The 14,515-nt window shown below is 45.4% G+C and overlaps 1 long non-coding RNA gene across 1 annotated transcript; it reads left to right on the top strand.

Annotated features, from left to right (window-relative positions):
- Positions 1-1,980: 1,980 nt before the first annotated feature.
- Positions 1,981-7,921, top strand: LOC145866036 (uncharacterized). The gene is made up of 6 exons (XR_014383126.1): positions 1,981-3,207; positions 4,813-4,932; positions 5,102-5,243; positions 5,380-5,494; positions 7,582-7,628; positions 7,735-7,921. It is a non-coding gene; the product is annotated as an uncharacterized LOC145866036 (long non-coding RNA).
- The last annotated feature ends 6,594 nt before the right edge of the window (positions 7,922-14,515 follow it).

Here is a 14,515-nt window from a genome sequence, read left to right as displayed (position 1 = left end):
CGGGTACGTTTTTTATCCGGCGGTGTAAATACTGCCCCCTAGCCCTAACAGGTTAACACAGTACACATATTTGCAGCCCAATGGAGAAACAGGGGAATGGTAACCACGTCTGGGAAACCTATTACACACGCTCAGTTGATTTTGAATCTATTAGATGCTGTACTTTTGCCAGAAAAGTTAGCTATTTGTAAATGTGAGGCCCACATTAGATTGGACAGATAGTGTCAGTAACAACAACAGAAAAGCAGATGCGGAAACGAAAAAGGCAGGTCTTAAACCGCAGCCGTCGACACAGCAGTTCTTAAAAGAGGAAGTAAACATAGACAAATCTATATTAAAATTGTCAGTCTAGAGCACCAGTGAAAGGGATTTCGAAATGGAAGAAGTTAGGAGCAATTTATATAAGGACGGTATTTGGTATCATGATAAGTTACCAATACTACCTAAGTCATTGTTTAGAGATGCGGCAAGATCGACACATGGGCAGAGCCATGTGTCAACAGGGGGGGATAGTAGAGCATGTTCGGAAACACTTTGTGGCCTATTGGAAAACGAACTACTTAAACATTTTTTTTTTATAATAGATAAGTATATTAAATGGGAAGAAGTGGTCCCAACTTACTGGGTGGACACGATTAGGGTAGTTGGTTTACTAGGATCTATCTCTTTAAATAATGGATTACATTTTAGCTGATCAGGTAAACCATATAGAATGCCAGAGTTAGGGAGGCCAGAACAGGTAGACATAGAAGTTGAAGATATACTAACAGAACACATGGTTAACCAAACCCGTATGTCCGAAACTTTGTGTCCAACAGGTGAATTACAGGAGAAGATGATTCACTCAATCCAACCAGGAGACTGGGTGTGGATCCAGTCCCTGAGGAGAAAAGAACTGGAAGCAGCCACGGTGGGAGGGCCCATACCAAGTGTTCCTGGTAATAGCCTTCGCGGTGAGAATAGCTGAAAGAGCTACCTGGGTTCATATCACACATTGCGGGAGGGTAAGACACACTGACACTGTCGAACAATCACAGAGTTAGGAGAAGAACCGAATACCAATAAGTTTCGGGGGTTACCTCTCTAACGAAGATTCCCTAACGGGCCCGATCCTCACTGTGTGCGTTCATAGAAGTGAAAGTGTGGGTTGGCCTCTAGCCAGTGATATATTCTCCGGGAGGGGGTGGGGCTTTACAGGGGTACTGGTCAGTCTGAGCTGTCTGATTGTGGGAGCCATATTCCTAATACACCATGAACCACTCGAGAAGGCAGAAAGTGGTAACTTGACCCATAGTGTAGAAGATGAGGAGTTTTTATGGCCTAGGTACAAAAGGTCACTCGATCTGGATAAAAAGGAAGTGAGAGTAGAGTTAGGGAAGGATGTCTCAATAGAGTTCTATGCAGACCAAATGGGGTCCCTAACCTCCTGGCAGTCTTGGACTTGGACTTCATGGGGAAGATATCTGTGTAGATCCCGGTGTAACTCATGGAATCATAGCTCACACAGAGAGAGAAGGCTATGTCAATCCACACACCCAATATAGAAACACATGGAGTATAGTGAAGGCCAGTGATTTTGACTGCAATCCAGAGCAAGGGAAGTATTGCTTGAAGATAGGAATGACCATTAAAAGCATAAAGAAAGAGGATTTAGGGTTATGGTATGTTGGCCTTGACCAGACCATTGTCGACACTGCGGTACCATTCCGAATAGTAGAGGTTAGGACAGGAGATAGTTCTACCACCAGCCAGAATACCAGTAGTACCCCTGATAAAACGGACATTACCCGTGTAGTCATCCAGAGCCAAGGACCGGTGAGGATAGTTCAGACGAAAGATCTTAAGGAAGTGATTGAGGTGGAGACTTGGTTTGGGGATTCCAACCTATGGCTGGAATGGATTCAGTATACAGCTAGATCAGTAGCTAAAGAAGAAGGTTATGCCTGCGCAACAGCCAAACTTCAGTTGACAACCATCCCCTTTCTACTCGATGGAATTAATTTACCAAGGGGAATGGCCTGTATGGTAAAGCTGTTCATGAAGGCAAGGAAGCCAGACAGTTGCACTGATCTGCATTATCTGTATCCTATGTGCCCATTAGATCCAGACTTCCCCCTTTCACAGTCGCAGGAGGAGACTATTATTGTGTGGCTCGACACAACACACACGGATGGAACGTAGGGGAAGTAAGAACATGCAATAGGACAGAGAATGTTACAACTGACGAGACAATGAGGGACCTGACTGGGTGGTTGAGTTCCGAGGACTTTAGTAAGATAAAAAGGCCGAGAGCGGATGTCTGGTGGTTGTGTGGAGGTATGAAGCTGTGGCCAAAGCTGCCTGCAAATTGGACTGGTATTTGTGCATTGGTACAGTTAGGCATGCCCTTCACCCTTATACAACACAAAGACCTAGTGCCAGGTGAAAGAGGGGAGGAGTGCTCCGTCAGGGTCCTTTGACGATAGAATTTACATTGATAGCATTAGGGTTCCAACGGGGGTGCCTGATGAGTTTAAAGCAAGGAATCAGATATGGGCTGGATTGGAATCAAGTCTTTTTTGGTGGTCGACTCTCAATAAAAATGTGGATTGGATAAATTACATTTATTATAACCAACAGCATTTCATCAACTATACCAGAGAGGAAATTCAAGGGTTAGCAGAACAGACAGCTGCGACCACTTTGATGGTATTGCAGAATAGAATAGCTTTGGATATGCTTTGGATATGCTTCTGGCTGAAAAGGGTGGTGTGTGTGTGTGATGTTCGGATCTGAATGCTGTACTTTCATCCCTGAGAACACAGCTCCAGATGGATCAGTGACCAAGGCCCTGGCCGGTCTAAACAATTTAGCTCAGGAGTTAGCAGAAAATTCCGGGGTGGACACGGCACTCACGGGATGGTTTGATAGTACGTTCGGAAAATGGAAAAAGGTTGTAATCACTGTGTTGTGGGCTGCTTTCACCTGTATGACTGTGTTGATATTATGTGGTTGTTGTTTGGTCCCTTGTGCGAGAGGTCTCATTTCCAGGGCTCTGGAGAGATCGATGACGGAGCAGATGATGAGATACGGACCGATTCCAAGTTCAGACCAGTGGGATGACAAATACCTACCGCCGAGCCTGGTGGAGGATTCATTCAATTACGAGGAGCCCATGTTAGACGAGACCATCTTTAATGTTTAGGAAGACTGTTTCTCTAAATGAAGGTCATAGCAAAAATCCTAATCCGAAGAGTTATGACTGGACATAGGCTTAGAACAGTCATTGATAAGTATGTAATGAAAATACATGTATTCATTTTCTTTGATCTAGTTTGATTTTGTGTGACATTTCTGAATCCTATAAAAATATATGTGTTATAGTGTATGTGAAATATTTCGCCAATAGGGTGGATTGTAATGGAAATAATATGATTAAAGGTTTGACTAAATGATTTCACCCTGAAAAGGTATAACCGAGTGACTATAAGATGAATGTACTAATGTGTGTGGGTCGGAAAAGTTGAAGCTTAATGATTTAGCAATGTAAGCAACCAGACAGCAGACAACTGTCTGGTTGATTATGTAACATGGGGCAGGATATGATAAGCAATGTATGAGATGGAGAAGACTTGTAAATAAGCATTGACAGTGTTAAAGAAGAGGAGGGGCATTTCTAAGGGGTATGACATATGGTATGACCAAATGTCAGGTATAAAAGGCTGTGTACATTGTATGATATTCAGAGCTCTCGTAAATAATCATTCTTACCAATTGTAGGCTGGCTCTCCGTCTGCTTCATTCAACCAGAATCTTACACCCTCTGGGGGGCAGACTGAGTAGTTTAATTGAAGTTCGGTTTATGAACATTGGGAACAGAATTCCCATGACAGAAGGTAGAAACTAGGGCCTGTTGGACCTGCCTTGTTGATAGTGTTGTTAAGAAGGTAGAGCAGGGCTTTATTATGGACAGACTTCTCCCATTCTTAGCTACTGTCGTATCAATATGTTTTGACCATGGCAGTTTACAATCCCGGGTTACTCCAAGCAGTTTAGTCACCTCAACTTGCTCAATTTCCACATTATTCATTACGAGATGAACAGGTGAGCAGTACGCGTCTATGAAATGAGAGCATGAACAGTGTGAGGACCGTTAAAACGTCTTAGGGCTAGGGGGCAGTTTTCGGAAGTTCGGAGAGTCTGGCGAGCCCAAAGTAAAATGCCTGTTAATTAATACCTTTATTTAATTAATACCTTTATTTAACCAGGAAAGGCTCATTGAGATTTAAAATCTCTTTATCAAGAGCGTCCTGTTACTCAGGCCCAGAAGCTATGCATATAATTGGTAGATTTGGAAAGAAAACACTCTGACATTTCCAAAATTGTTAAAATAATGTCTGTGAGTATAACAGAACAGTTATGGCAGGCGAAAACCCGAAGAAAATCCGACCAAAAAATAAATAAAATCACAGGCTCATATTTTGTAAAGCTATTGAAAACTCCTATGTCCGTCACCCAGATTGCAATTCATAATAGCATCCACTAGATGTCAACAGTATTTATTCAAGGTTTTGAGGCTTCTATTTTGAAAAATAAATAAATATTTACACTTTCAGTGAGCTGACTGCTTGGGTCACATCAGTGTTTTTGCGTGCGATGGAGAGGGTGCACACTTACGTATTTGTCATTCCTATTGAACACAGTACTTTCCGTATGAAATATTATAGTTTATTTACATTTTAGACAACCTGAGGATGATATAGACACATTATTTGACTTGTTTGGACGAAATTTACTGGTAGCTTTTAGAACTTCTTTGTCTGCATGTTGAAGGAGTGGATTTCTGAAGTCACGGCGCCTGGGCTCTGGGCCCCAGGGCAAAATTATTGCCCCCCCCCCACTCTGGGACCTATGGTTGCCACCAGTCTGCTTGCCGTTCTCAGTTATCGTCAGGTACTGTATGTGGATGATCAGGGCTTTATTCAGAAAAAGTTTCTTGGGCTACCTTGATTTGCCAAGTGGGCGAGATTTGAATTCCGTGTTTATCTTCATGGACAAACTTGTTGTTCAAACCTACGATGGCTCAGCTTCAAGGGAACGTATCTGCTGTTTGTATTTCCAGCTGAGTCCTCTCCTGTTCCATGATTTAACAAGCGATGACCACTCCACTACCATTGTCAACTACCTCCTCACATGAACTGGAAGCCACGTCTCATGTGGCCCACTCATCCACTGGCACATTGAATGTTTCCTCTCCAAGCACTGTGAGGGAACCCCTGTCAATTTTCTCTCATTACTTTATGTAGAGTCAATCACAAACACAATCACATTATTACACGTCTATGATTTTACTCCTTGCTTGGACTAACTCATTCTTAGCTCTTTTGTCTCACTGTGTAGTGTTTTTGTGTTATTGTCTTCCCAATCCTGTCCTGCACTGGTCAAGCCTCTGAACACCTCAACTCATGCCTCATACCCTCATTCAATCACTGCTGTGATCCCTTCCCAAAATGGTGTAAGTAGCCCTCTCATTCCTATTCCCCATAATATTGTACTATAAGTGTCTTTATTAAATGCTTTAGGTTAAAATAATTACTCTTTGACGATTTTAGAAACACATTTTGACGTCTCTGTGGGTCTCCCATCCTCCTCAACAACAGAAATGTCTAATAACGTCTAATACAATTCATCATTAATAATTCTGCAAGTTTTCTGTGTCCAGAAGCCTGATTCTACTCACTGTGGTTGTGTGGAAGTGTTGAGCTGTATTATTTGGCCTGTGGTCCTGTTGTCCCCAGTCCCAGTGGTGAAGATAATGTCTTAATTGAGCTTCTTGTCTGTGACTGAGATACGTAATCTGCACATTTACTAAAACGTCAGCTCTCATCTCTCCCAATGTTCTCAATGTCAAACCATGAAGGCCGGGTAGTTTTTTTTCATGATTGCAACTCAGGTCATTTTAGTCGGCTGGCCATCGCTACATATTCGTCGTCAGACCCACTGGCTCCAGGTCATTTATAAGTCTATGCTAGGTAAAGCTCCGCCTTAGCTCAGCTCACTGGTCACGATAACAACACCCACCCGTAGCACGCGCTCCAGCAGGTACATCTCACTGTTCATTCCCCAAAGCCAACACCTCCTTTGGCCGCCTTTCCTTCCAGTTCTCTGCTGCCAGTGACTGGAACGAATTGCAAAAATCGCTGAAGGCGGAGACTTATTGCTCCCTCACTAACTTTAAACATCAGCTATCTGAGCAGCTAACCGATCGCTGCAGCTGTACATAGTCCATCTGTAAATAGCCCACCCAATCTACCTACCTCATCCCCATATTGTTTTTATTTACTTTGCTGCTCTTTTGCACACCAGTATCTCTACTTACACATCATCATCTGCTCATCTATCACTCCAGTGTTAATCAGCTAAATTGTCATTACTTTGCTACTACGGCCTATTTATTGCCATACCTCCTCACGCCATTTGCACACACTGTATATAGACTTTCTTTTTTCTGTTGTGTTGACTGTACGCTTGTTTATTCCATGTAACTCTGTGTTGTTGTTTCTGTCACACTGCTTTTCTTTATTCTTGGCCAGGTCGCAGTTGTAAATGAGAACTTATTCTAAACTGGCCTACCTGGTTAAATAAAGGTCAAATAATAAAAATAAAAAGATCCTAGATCATAATGAATCAGATTACATGGACGGGGGGGACCTGATCCTATATCATAATGAATCAGATTACATGGAGAGGGGGGACCTGATCCTAGATCATAGTGAATCAGATTACATGGAGAGGGGGTACCTGATCCTAGATCATAATGAATCAGATTACATGGAGAGGGGGGACCTGATCCTAGATCATAGTGAATCAGATTACATGGAGAGGGGGTACCTGATCCTAGATCATAATGAATCAGATTACATGGAGAGGGGGGACCTGATCCTAGATCATAATGAATCAGATTACATGGAGAGGAGGGGGGACCTGATCCTAGATCATAATGAATCAGATTACATGGAGAGGGGGGACCTGTTCCTAGATCTTAATGAATCAGATTACATGGAGAGGGGGGGACCTGATCCTAGATCATAATGAATCAGATTACATGGAGAGGGGCGACCTGATCTTAGATTATAATGAATCAGATTACATGGAGAGGTGGGACCTGATCCTAGATCATAATGAATCAGATTACATGGAGAGGAGGGACCTGATCCTAGATCATAATGAATCAGATTACATGGAGAGGGGGGACCTGTTCCTAGATCTTAATGAATCAGATTACATGCTGAGGGGGGGACCTGATCCTAGATCATAATGAATCAGATTACATGGAGAGGGGGGACCTGATCCTAGATCATAATGAATCAGATTACATGGAGAGGGGGGACCTGATCCTATATCATAATGAATCAGATTACATGGAGAGCCGGATATATATAATATACCCTACTATTTTTTTATATTTAATATGCCATAAACTATTGTTTTTTTTAACAGTTTCATTAGTTCATTGTAATTAACTTAATCATTATGACACACCCCTCTCTATTGTCATTGGTTGCACTAATTGCACTGTTTGTCTACATAACCTGGTTCAAGTATTGATGACATCACCCTGAAGAAGGCACAGTGATGCTGAAATGTTGGTAAATACCCAATAAATGACTGGGAGTTTATATATGGAGTGTGGGATTGTCTTTATTTTGATAGTTTATAACTCTTATGTATGTGCCATCTTTTTGTGTTTTTCAGGCAGCCTGGGAAAGAACTGAAAAAACTCACTAAAGAGTCAAGACAGAGACACCAGAAAGACCCAAGAAGACTTGGACGCAGCATCAGAGGACAGAGAGGGATGTTCAGAACTCACTCAGTCTGGTCAGTTGGTGAGGGTAGACTTGGAGGCTGCTTATCTGACATGGAGGAAGTCCCCCCTCCTCTCCCCTACCTTCCTATACCCCCTCCTCTCCCCTACCTTCCCTATACCCCCCTCCTCTCCCCTACCTTCCCTATACCCCCTCCTCTCCTCTACCTTCCCTATACCCCCCTCCTCTCCCCTACCTTCCCTATACCCCCTCCTCTCCCCTACCTTCCCTATACCCCCTCCTCTCCCCTATCTTCCCTATACCCCCCTCCTCTCCCCTACCTTCCCTATACCCCCTCTCCCCTACCTTCCCTATACCCCCCTCCTCTCCCCTACCTTCCCTATACCCCCTCCTCTCCCCTACCTTCCCTATACCCCCTCCTCTCCCCTACCTTCCCTATACCCCCCTCCTCTCCCCTACCTTCCCTATACCCCCTCCTCTCCCCTACCTTCCCTATACCCCCTCCTCTCCCCTACCTTCCCTATACCCCTTCCTCTCCCCTACCTTCCCTATACCCCCTCCTCTCCCCTACCTTCCCTATACTCCCTCCTCTCCCCTACCTTCCCTATACCCCTTCCTCTCCCTACCTTCCCTATACCTCCCCTCCTCTCCCCTACCTTCCCTATACCCCCTCCTCTCCCCTACCTCCCCTATACCCCCCTCCTCTCCCCTACCTTCCCTATACCCCCTCCTCTCCCATACCTTCCCTATACCCCCTCCTCTCCCCTACCTTCCCTATACCCCCTCCTCTCCCCTACCTTCCCTATACCCCCTCTCCTCTCCTCTCCCCTACCTTACCTATACCCCCCTCCTCTCCCCTACCTTCCCTATACCCCCTCCTCTCCCCTACCTTCCCTATACCCCCTCCTCTCCCCTACCTTCCCTATGCCCCCCCTCCTCTCCCCTACCTTCCCTATACCCCTCTCCTCTCACCTACCTTCCCTATACCCTCTCCTCTCCCTTACCTTTCCTATACCCCCTCCTCTCCCTTACCTTTCCTATACCCCCTCCTCTCCCCTACCTTCCCTATGCCCCCCTCCTCTCCCCTACCTTCCCTATACCCCCCGCCTCTCCTCTATCTTCCCTATGCCCCCCTCCTCTCCCCTACCTTCCCTATACCCCCTCTCCTCTCCTCTCCCCTACCTTCCCTATACCCCCCTCCTCTCCCCTACCTTCCCTATACCCCCTCCTCTCCCCTACCTTCCCTATACCCCCTCCTCTCCCCTACCTTCCCTATGCCCCCCCTCCTCTCCCCTACCTTCCCTATACCCCCCTCCTCTCCCCTACCTTCCCTATACCCCCTCCTCTCCCCTACCTTCCCTATACCCCCCTCCTCTCCCCTACCTTCCCTATACCCCCTCCTCTCCCCTACCTTCCCTATACCCCCCTCCTCTCCCCTACCTTCCCAATACCCCCTCCTCTCCCCTACCTTCCCTATACCCCTCCTCTCCCCTACCTTCCCTATACCCCCTCCTCTCCCCTACCTTCCCTATACCCCCTCCTCTCCCCTACCTTCCCTATACCCCCCCTCCTCTCCCCTACCTTCCCTATACCCCCACTCCTCTCCCCTACCTTCCCTATACCCCCCTCCTCTCCCCTACCTTCCCTATACCCCCTCCTCTCCCTACCTTCCCTGTACCCCCTCCTCTCCCCTATCTTCCCTTCCCCCCCTCTCCCCTACCTTCCCTTCCCCCCCTCTCCCCTACCTTCCCTATACCCCCCTCCTCTCCCCTACCTTCCTTATACCCCCTCCTCTCCCCTACCTTCCCTATACCTCCCCTCCTCTCCCTACCTTCCCTATACCCCCTCCTCTCCCCTACCTTCCCTATACCCCCTCCTCTCCCCTACCTTCCCTATACCCCCCTCCTCTCCCCTACCTTCCCTATACCCCCTCCTCTCCCCTACCTTCCCTATACCCCCCTCCTCTCCCCTACCTTCCCTATACCCCCTCCTCTCCCCTACCTTCCCTATACCCCCTCCTCTCCCCTACCTTCCCTATACCCCCTCCTCTCCCCTACCTTCCCTATACCCCCCTCCTCTCCCCTACCTTCCCTATACCCCCCTCCTCTCCCCTACCTTCCCTATACCTCCCCTCCTCTCCCTACCTTCCCTATACCCCCTCCTCTCCCCTACCTTCCCTATACCCCCTCCTCTCCCCTACCTTCCCTATACCCCCCTCCTCCCCCTACCTTCCCTATACCCCCCTCCTCTCCCCTACCTTTCCTATACCCCCTCCTCTCCCCTACCTTCCCTATACCCCCCTCCTCCCCCTACCTTCCCTATACCCCCCTCCTCTCCCCTACCTTCCCTATACCCCCTCCTCTCCCCTACCTTCCCTATACCCCCCTCCTCTCCCCTACCTTCCCTATACCCCCCTCCTCTCCCCTACCTTCCCTATACCCCCTCCTCTCCTCTACCTTCCCTATACCCCCTCCTCTCCCCTACCTTCCCTATACCCCCTCCTCTCCCCTACCTTCCCTATACCCCCTCCTCTCCCCTACCTTCCCTATACCCCCCTCCTCTCCCCTACCTTCCCTATACCCCCCTCCTCTCCCCTATCTTCCCTATACCCCCCATTATGTTGGACCATGTTTATTTGTTTGAATCTTGTCTTTGTTTGTGATCAGGTTAGAAGAGAATGACTCCTCAACCCAAGAGGTCCTGGAGCAGCTGTGATCAGGTTAGAAGATAATGACTCCTCAACCCAAGAGGCCCTGGAGCAGCTGTGATCAGGTTAAAAGAGAATGACTCCTCAACCCAAGAGGCCCTGGAGCAGCTGTGATCAGGTTAGAAGAGAATGACTCCTCAACCCAAGAGGCCCTGGAGCAGCTGTGATCAGGTTAGAAGAGAATGACTCCTCAACCCAAGAGGCCCTGGAGCAGCTGTGAGAGAGCATCAGTGTGGAAACATTTGGGGAAATTTAAAGAAAGTTTCCTGGCAAAGAGGATTGACTGTTATGTAAAGGGTCAGAGCCACTGAGTGGACAAAATATTAAGGATACCTTCCTCATACTGAGTTACGCCTGGTCAGTTTGTCATGGAAAGAAAAGGTGTCCTTAATGTTTTGTGTTAATTACATAATAATTATACATTTATGGATTGTTTTATGTTGCCTATTGTTTTCTATTTATTCAACCTGCCATCTACCCACCTGGGGACTGAGGGTTATGAGAGAACCCCCACATCACTAGCTTCTCTTTATTCAACCTGCCATCTACCCACCTGGGGACTGAGGGTTATGAGAGAACCCCCACATCACTAGCTTCTCTTTATTCAACCTGCCATCTACCCACCTGGGGACTGAGGGTTATGAGAGAACCCCCACATCACTAGCTTGCATGTTCTGCAGCCTTGTAAAGATGAGGGGATGACTGGGAGGCAGGTTGGCATTTATTGTCATGATTCTTGTTCTGGAGGCAAGTTGGCATTTATTGTCATGAATCTTGCCCTGCAGGCAGGTTGGAATTTATTGTCATGAATCTTGCCCTGGAGGCAGTTCAGCAAAGTTTTCCCTAGCTGGCACAGGCACAAAGTAATACAATCCGATTTTAATCCTAACCTCTCTAGGGTAGGTGGCACCAAATCGTCCCACCTACGTAACAGCCAGTGTAATCCCGTGGCGCGTTATTCAAAAACCTCAAAAATGCAAAAACTTCAATTTCTCAAACATATGACTATTTTACACCATTTTAAAGACAAGACTCTCGTTAATCTAACCACACTGTCCGATTTCAAAAAGGCTTTACAACGAAAGCAAAACATTAGATTATGTCAGCAGAGTACCCAGCCAGAAATAATCAGACACCCATTTTTCAAGCTAGCATATAATGTCACATAAACCCAAACCACAGCTAAATGCAGCACTAACCTTTGATGATCTTCATCAGATGACAACCCTAGGACATTATGTTATACAATACATGCATGTTTTGTTCAATCAAGTTCATATTTATATCAAAAACCAGCTTTTTACATTAGCATGTGACTAGCATTCCCACCGAACACTGCCGGTGAATTTACTAAATTACTCACGATGAACGTTCACAAAAAGCATAACAATCATTTTAAGAATTATAGATACAGAACTCCCCTATGCACTCGATATGTCCGATTTTAAAATAGCTTTTCGGTGAAAGCACATTTTGCAATATTCTCAGTAGGTAGCCCGGCATCACAGGGTTAGCTATTTAGACACCCAGCAAGTTTAGCACTCACCAAAGTCAGCTTTACTATAAGAAAAATGTTATTACCTTTGGTGTTCTTCGTCAGAATGCACTCCCAGGACTTCTACTTCAATAACAAATGTTGGTTTGGTTCAAAATAATCCATAGTTATATCCAAACAGTGGCGTTTTGTTCGTGCGTTCAAGACACTATCCGAAAGAGTAAATAAGGGTGACGAGCATGGCGCAATTCGCGACAAAAAAATTCTAAATATTCCATTACCGTACTTCGAAGCATGTCAACCGCTGTTTAAAATCAATTTTTATGCAATTTTTCTCATAAAAAAGCGATAATATTCCGACCGGGAATATGCGTTTAGGTAAACAGACGAAAGAAAATAAAGCATTTGGTCGACTCGGGCGCGCGCCTAAGCCCATAGTACTGATCGGCCACTTGCCAAACGCGATAAAGTGTTTCAGCCAGAGGCTGCCTCGATATCGTTCAGCTTTTTCCCGGGCTCTGAGAGCGTATGGGAGCCGTAGGAAGTGTCACGTTAGAGCAAAGATCCTCAGTCTTCAATAAAAAGAGCCCAGATGAAACACAACTTGTCAGACAGGCCACTTCCTGCATGGAATCTTCTCAGGTTTTGGCCTGCCATTTGAGTTCTGTTATACTCACAGACACCATTCAAACAGTTTTAGAAACTTTAGGGTGTTTTCTATCCAAAGCCAATAATTATATGCATATTCTAGTTACTGGGCAGGAGTAGTAACCAGATTAAATCGGGTACAATTTTTATCCGGCCGTGTCAATACTGCCCCCTAGCCCTAACAGGTTAACCTCAACCCTAACCACACTGCTAATCCTTCCCTTAAATTAAGACCATAAAACAACATTTTCCACAGCCAATTCTGACTTTGCAGCTGACATATCTAGAGGAAATCGCACAGTTCTGCCTCCAGGTCAAGATTCATGACAAACGTCAACATGAGACAGGGAGAAGCAATGTAAAAATCAATAACGAAATTGTTTTCACAATTAACATGCTTTTTCTTGTTTCAAGTATGTTTTATTATGAAAAGTACAATATATCCATATATACTTGTACAACTATGGAGCGTATGTACACATATAATTATACAATTTGTTTTTCCAACATAAAAGACAAGAAATGATCACATTGGTATTTTAACGGTGTTATTGTAAGAGTTTAAATGTTTAAACAGAGGATACATCTAAAACAGGATAAAACAAGTGCAGTATGTTGTGAGAATGTTACTTTAACGTCGACTCATAACGTCACACTATAACTTCATGGGAGTCTTGTGGAAAGACTGCATGTTGTTTTGGGTGGATTGAGTGACGTCTTCATCAACATTTTGCAGAATATTCCGGTAATATTTTCACCTCTTGTCGGCTGCAGACATTCATAAGGAGTTCCAGTAGTTTATTTGTCATTTGCAGGTATTAAAAGTAATACATACATTGTAATTCCTTGTTGGATCTCTGTCACATACAGGACAGTACATACCAGAGGAGGCTGCTGAGGGGAGGACGGCTCATAATAATGTCTGGAACAGAGTGAATGAAATGGAACACATGGAAACCACGTGTTTGATACCATTCCACTTATTCCACTCCAGCCATTACAAGCCTGTCCTCCCCAAATAAGGTCCCACCAACCTCCTGTGGTACAAACACAAACAGTAAAATATATCATAAAAAATGCAAAGTGGTAAAAGATCAGAAAATATTACAAGCCTGTCATGTGTGAGTGTCCCGTGTGTGTTTGTCCAGTGTGTTTGTGTGTGTGTGTGTGTGTTTGTATGTCCAGAGTGTGTGAGTGTCCAGTGTGTGTTTGTCCATTGTGTGTCAGTGTTTATGTGTGTTTGTGTGTGTGTCAGTGTTTGTGTGTGTATGTGTGTGTGTATCCAGTGTGTTTGTCAAGCATGTGTGTGTCAAGCGTGTGTGTGTTTCCAGTGAGTGTGTATGTGTCCAGTGTGTTTTCAGTGTGTTTGTATGTCCGTTTGAGTGTGTGTGTGTGTGTGTGTCCAGTGTGTTTGCCCAGTGTTTGTGTGTATGTGTGTTTGTCCAGTTTGAGTGGGTGGCCAGCATGTGTGTGTGTTTGTTCAGTGTGTGTGTGTGTGTGTGTGTCCAGTGAGTGTGTGTGTGTGTGTTTCAGTGTGTGTGTGTTCTGAGTGTGTCCAGTTTGCGTGTGTCCAGTGTGTGTGTTCAGTGTGTGTGTTCAGTGTGTGTGTGTCTGTCCAGAGTGTGTGTGTGTGTGTGTGTTCAGTGTGTTCAGTGTGTGTGTGTGTTCAGTGTGTGTGTGTTCAGTGTGTGTGTGTGTGTGTGTCCAGTGTGTGTGTGTGTATGTGTGTGTGTCCAGTTATTATTTCAGGGACACTGAAGAGCCATCATAATCAACTCTAAACCCTGGATAGAGGGGCTCAGTGAATGTGGAGGTGAATGTGATCAGGTGGGTCAGTGTGTCAGAGGAGGCTCTATAGAA

Source organism: Salmo salar, unplaced genomic scaffold (genome assembly GCF_965601325.2).
Source record: "Salmo salar unplaced genomic scaffold, fSalSal1 ptg000117l, whole genome shotgun sequence".
Taxonomy (NCBI): Eukaryota; Metazoa; Chordata; class Actinopteri; order Salmoniformes; family Salmonidae; genus Salmo; species Salmo salar.
Note: the sequence above shows the minus strand (reverse complement) of the source record. Positions and strands in the feature narration are given on the sequence as shown.